The 6,135-nt window shown below is 48.2% G+C and overlaps 1 protein-coding gene across 1 annotated transcript in view; it reads left to right on the top strand.

The window, feature by feature from the left end:
• Window positions 1-6,135, top strand: part of wscd2 (WSC domain containing 2) — a 303,719-nt gene that overhangs the window by 55,754 nt on the left and 241,830 nt on the right. The window lies entirely within an intron of this gene.

Raw genomic sequence — 6,135 nt, 5'->3', positions numbered from 1 at the left:
ATTGACTTGAAAATATATAATTGGCTGGGCCTGAATCCTAGAATTCCATCGCTAACAGCACAGCGGGTGCGCCTACATCGAACCTAGGAGCAGGAGTAGGCCATTCGGCACTTGGAGGCTGCTCCACCATTCAACATAATCATAGCTGATCAGCTATCTCAATGCCATATTCCCCTTTTCTCCCCATACCCTTTGGTGCCATTAAAATCTAAAATACTATCTATCTCTTTCCTGAATTTACTCAAAGATTTAGCCTCCACAGCCTTCCGTGACAGAGAATTCCAAATGGTCGCTACCCTTAAGTGAAGAAACATTTCCTCACCTCATCCTAAATGGTCCACCCTGTATCCCTGAAACTGGGTCCCCTGGTTCGAGATTCTCCAACCATCCTCCCCTTGCATCTAACCTGTCCAGCCCTTTTAGAACTTTCTACGGTTTGAATCAGATCTCCTCTCTTCCTTCTAAACTCTACTGAATATCGGCCCAGTCAAACCAATCTCGCCTCATAGGACAGCCCCGCTAACCTCAAGATCAGTCTAATGAACATCCGCTGCATGCCCTCGCTGGCAAGTATAACCTCCCTTTGGTACAGTAAGAAGTCTGACAACACCAGGTTAAAGTCCAACAGCTTTGTTTCAAACACGAGCTTTCGGAGCACTGGGATTCACCTGAGGAAGAAGCAGTGCTTCGAAAGCTCGTGTTTGAAACAAGCCTGTTGGACTTTAACCTGGTGTTGTAAGACTTCTTACTGTGCTCACCCCAGTCCAACGCCGGCATCTCCACATCATGGCTCCCTTTGGTAGGGAGACCAAAACTGGTTGGTCTTCCCCCAACAGGATTGTTTATCAATCCTTTCTCATTGCACAGTATCCAGTCTAGAAGAGCCTGTTAGAACATAGAACAGTACAGCACAGAACAGGCCCTTCAGCCCTCAATGTTGTGCCGAGCCATGATCACCCTACTCAAACCCACGTATCCACCCTATACCTGTAACCCAACAATCCCCCCTTAACCTTACTTTTTCTAGTACACTACGGGCAATTTAGCATGGACAATCCACCTAACCCGCACATCTTTGGACTGTGGGAGGAAACCGGAGCACCCGGAGGAAACCCACGCACACAGGGGGAGGACATGCAGACTCCACACAGACAGTGACCCAGCCGGGAATCGAACCTGGGACCCTGGAGCTGTGAATCATTTATGCTAACCACCATGCTACCCTGCTGCCCAGTCTGTTCTCTGGTTGATTCCACAACATATTCATCTAAAATGCCATCCCGTACACACTCCAGGAACTCCTCCTCCACTCTACCATTGCTAGTTTGGGTGTGTCCAATCTATATGTAAATTAAAGTCACCCATGAGCACAGTTGTACTCTTATTGGACACATCTCTGATTTCTTGTTTAATACCTTCCCTTGCATCTCCACCACTGTTTTGGGTGGCCAATGGATGACCCCCGACAATATTCCTGCCCCTTGGTGTTTCTTATCTCCACCCATACAGATTCCACGTCACGATTTTCTGAGCTAATATTCTTCGTCACTGCTGCATTGATTTTCTCTTTTTCTAGCAGTGGCTACCCCACCTCCTTTCCCCTTTTGCCTGCCCTTCCTCAAGAATGGCAGAGATTCAGGAAGGCAGCTCACCACCGCCTTCTCAAGGGCAATAGTTGGATGGGTGACTAATGCTGGCCTAGCCAACGATGTCCACATCCTGTAAATGGATTTTTAAAAAATCCACCTTCCCCGCCTATCCATCTACCCATTTACAAACATACCCACCTCATCGACCCTGCCCATCCATCGAACCAACCTATCCACTCATCCACCTCACCAACTCATGCACCTCGCCCATCCATCTACCTAGCAGCTACCCACTCACCCACCACAACCTATGTAAGGATTCAGAGCAGGGGGAATCAAGAACAAGAGAAAAAGACAGAAAGGAGAAGACAAAAGGTGATAGGCAGAGAAATCAAAGGCCTGTGTCAGATAATGACATTGTAAAAAAATAGTAGGGACGGGACAAGGAACATTAAAAGGACTAGCCTTAAGGCTTTGTACCTGAATGCACGGAGCATTCAAAACAAAATGGATGAATTAGTTGCGCAGATAGATGTAAAGAGATGTGATATGGTTTGGATTACGGAGATATGGCCCCAAGGTGATCAAGGATGGGAAGTAAACATTGAGAGCTGTTCAGTTTTCAGAAAGGTCAAAAAGAAAGGAAAAGGTGTTGAAGTTGCATTGTTGATTAAAGAATTGATCCAATATTGAGGAAAGATATTAGTACAGATGATGTGGAATCTGTCTGGGCCGAGTTAACAATCATCAGTGGGAAAAAAAGAATTGTAGGCGTGGTATACAGACCTCCAAACTGCAGTGGTAATGCAGTTACCACTGTTTTGTGATTGGCAGGCAGTGACTAGTGAGGTACCGCAGGGATCTGTTCTAGGATCCCGACTGTTCACATGATGAATTAATGATTTGGACGAGGGAACTAAATTAATTATCTCCAAATTTGCAGATGATACAAAGTTGGGTGGGAGGGTGAGCTGTGAGGAGGATGCAGAGATGCTTCAGCGGGATTTGGACAGGCTGAGTGATTGGGAAAATGCAGGGCAGATGCAGTATAATGTGGATAAATGTCAGGTTATCCACTTCGGTAGCAAAAATAGGGAGGCAGATTATTATTTTAATGGGTGTAAATTGAGAGAGGTGGATACTCAGCGAGACCTTGGTGTCCTCGTGTATCAGTCGCTGAAAGTAAGCGCCCAGCTACAGCAGGTGGTAAAGAAGGCAAATGGTATGTTGGCCTTCATAGCGAGAGGAATTGCGTATAGGAACAGAGATGGAATTGTATAGGGTATTGCTGAGGCCACACCTGGAGTAATGTGTGCAGTTTTGGTGTCCTTATCTGAGGAAGGATATTAATGCTATTGTGTGAATGCAGCAAATGTTTACCAGGCTGATTCCTGGGATGATGGGACTGTCATATGAGGAGAGATTAAGTCGGTTACAATTATATTCATTGGAGTTAAGAAGAGTGAGAGGGGATCTCATAGAAACTTAGAAAATTCTAACAGGATTAGAGAGGGTAGATTCAGAAAGAATGTTCCCGATGGTGGGGGAGTCCAGAGCTAGGGGTCATAGTTTGTGGTTAAGGGATAAACCTTTTAGGACTGAGGTGCGGAGAATTTCTTCACCCAGAGAGTAATGAATCTGGGGAATTCCTACCACAGAAAGTAGTTGAGGCCAAAAGGTGTCATTTCAAGAAGGAATTAGATACAGCTCTTGGGGCTAAAGGGATCGAGGGATATGGGGGGAGGCGGCATCAGGGTGTTGAACTAGATGATCACCATGATCATAATGAATGGCGGAGCAGGCTCGAAGGGCCGAATGGCCTCCTCCTGCTTCTGTTTTTCTGTGTTTCTTACCCATCCACCCACCTCACTCAATCCCCATTCACTCACTCACCCACTCACGCGTTCACTCATCCATTCACTAACCCACACTCTATCATTATCATAGATTATCATAGAATTTACAGTGCAGAAGGAGGCCATTCGGCCCATCGAGTCTGCACCGGCTCTTGGAAAGAGCACCCTACCCAAGGTCAACACCTCCACCTTATCCCTATAACCCATAATCCCACCCAACACTAAGGGCAATTTTGGACACTAAGGGCAATTTATCATGGCCAATCCACCTAACCTGCACATCTTTGGACTGTGGGAGGAAACCAGAGCACCTGGAGGAAACCCACGCACACATGGGGAGGATGTGCAGACTCCGCACAGACAGTGACCCAAGCCGGAATCGAACCTGGGACCCTGGAGCTGTGAAGCAATTGTGCTATCCACAATGCTACCGTGCTGTCCTGGACTGGACCTTCAAATACTTAGCAGAATATGACAGCTTATTATTGTCAAAAGGAGGTGTGTCCTCTTTGTCCTTGACCCTACTCTGCAACAATGGAGTTCCCCGGGAGGCAGGGGGTGGGGGGGTGGGGGGGTGGGGGGAGGATGGTCGGGGGGGGGGGGGGGGGGGGGGGGGCGCATAGTGCTGCCCATTTCTCTGACAGCTGAGACTGGAAGACCATGGAAAAAGTGCGCAGCAGCATTGGGTTGGGAAAATGTTTACGAGCAGAAGCAATACACACGGCACTGCCTCTGCTCAGAAGATTCAGGTCAATGTCTCAGCAGTACAGAAGACCCAGCTTGCATTTGTATAGCGCCTGTCACATGCCCAGGATGTCTCAAATTGCTTTACAGCCAATTAAGCACTATTGAAATGAAATGAAATGAAAATCGCTTATTGTCACGAGTAGGCTTCAATGAAGTTACTGTGAAAAGCCCCTTGAAGTATAATGACTGCTATGATATCAGAAATATGACAACCAGTTTGCACATAGTAACCTCTGACAGTCAGCAGTGTGATAAATGGCCAGATCATATTGTCTCAGTGACGTTGGTTAAAGGCTTCATGTCACTCAAGTGACCTCCCATACTCTTCTTTGAAATAGTGCCAGGGGAGCTTTCACATCCACCCATTATGACAGACGGGTCTCGGCTTAACTCCTCGTCCAATAGCATTCCCCCCAGCACTGCGCTGGTCTGCCCGCTACATCGTATGCTCAAGTCTCTGGAAATAAACTTGTTGTGACTTAGGAGATGGGCCTGCTGTCCACTGAAGACACAGTTGGCACTGTAAAATGAACAAGCTAGTTGTCACATCATGGCAGGTATTGAATAAAAGATAGATTGTCCAACTAGGAGCAAAGGGAAATGTTTGCCACTTGTAAGCACATTCCTGGTAGCAATCTGGCACCCTTTATGGACACCTAATCGTGTCATACTGCTACGTTTCTGGGGCTTTCCCATTGCCAGCCCTGACGCCAGCACGTGCTAGTGATGGCTCTAAAATTTAATTGATCCGGTCGAGATTTTCTGCAACTCACTGAAGCAGGCAGGAATGTGACACAAGCATCCTGTCTCTGTTTTAAAGACCCTTCAGTTTTTTTATAGATTGGGATGGGGCAGCACGGTAGCATGGTGGTTAGCATAAATGCTTCACAGCTCCAGGGTCCCAGGTTCGATTCCCGGCTGGGTCACTGTCTGTGCGGAGTCTGCACGTCCTCCCCGTGTGTGCGTGGGTTTCCTCCGGGTGCTCCGGTTTCCTCCCACAGTCCAAAGATGTGCGGGTTAGGTGGATTGGCCACGCTAAATTGCCCGTAGTGTCCTAAAAAAAAGTAAGGTTGGGGGGGGTTACGGGTGTAGGGTGGATACGTGGGTTTGAGTAGGGTGATCATTGCTCGGCACAACATCGAGGGCCGAAGGGCCTGTTCTGTGCTGTACTGTTCTATGTGTTTTACAGGAGAATTCACGTGAATGCAGCTTGGCGAAAAGTAATGAGGAAAATTGATCATTGAGGCGGGAGGAAAATAAAATCTGGGGGTGGATTCTCCGGTCGCCGAAATTGTCGGGAACTCGGTGTAGATGCTGCAGAGTCAGTCCAGTGTCGCCACAGTCGGGGGAGGGCCGATCCGCGGGCAGGAGGTACTTCATCAGGGGCTGGAGGCACTGATGGGGGGTGGTCCAAAAAGCACGAGCCGGCCAAAATGGGAGACTGTTTCGCGGGTCAGGTCCGTAAGCAGCCGCCACCATATAGCCCGGCACGGCCGCTGTAAGCCGCCGCCATGCGCATGCACGGCCACAGAAATTCTCCGAGCCGTATTGGCAGCTAGAGCCAGGTGCTCTATGCTGCCGGCATGCTACCCCCAGCCAAACGGAGGATCGGTGGCCGTTTTACGTTATTTTTACTGTCGTAAAACGCCACCGCTCTCACGCCGGCGTGGGGACATAGCTCAAAATCGGTGAATCTAGCCCCCGGTGTTCTCCTAATTAATGTGGCAGACTAACCATTTCAGGCAATGAAGGGGGGAAAAGATTTTTGAAGAATTTGGCTGCCGTTTAGTGAAATCTGTCTTTCTTTAACTTGTTAAAGGGATGTGGTCAAAGCTGGAATTTATTGTTCATCCCTGGTCACTCTGAAATGGTGGTGGGATTTGCCTTTGAGCCACTGTTACCTTTGCAGCGACGCTGCCTCAATGGTGCGAGGGGGACTAGGC

The sequence above is a fragment of the Scyliorhinus canicula genome, chromosome 1 (genome assembly GCF_902713615.1).
Source record: "Scyliorhinus canicula chromosome 1, sScyCan1.1, whole genome shotgun sequence".
NCBI lineage: Eukaryota > Metazoa > Chordata > Chondrichthyes > Carcharhiniformes > Scyliorhinidae > Scyliorhinus > Scyliorhinus canicula.
The sequence above is the reverse complement of the archived record's forward strand: the minus strand, read 5'-3'. Positions and strand labels throughout refer to the sequence as shown.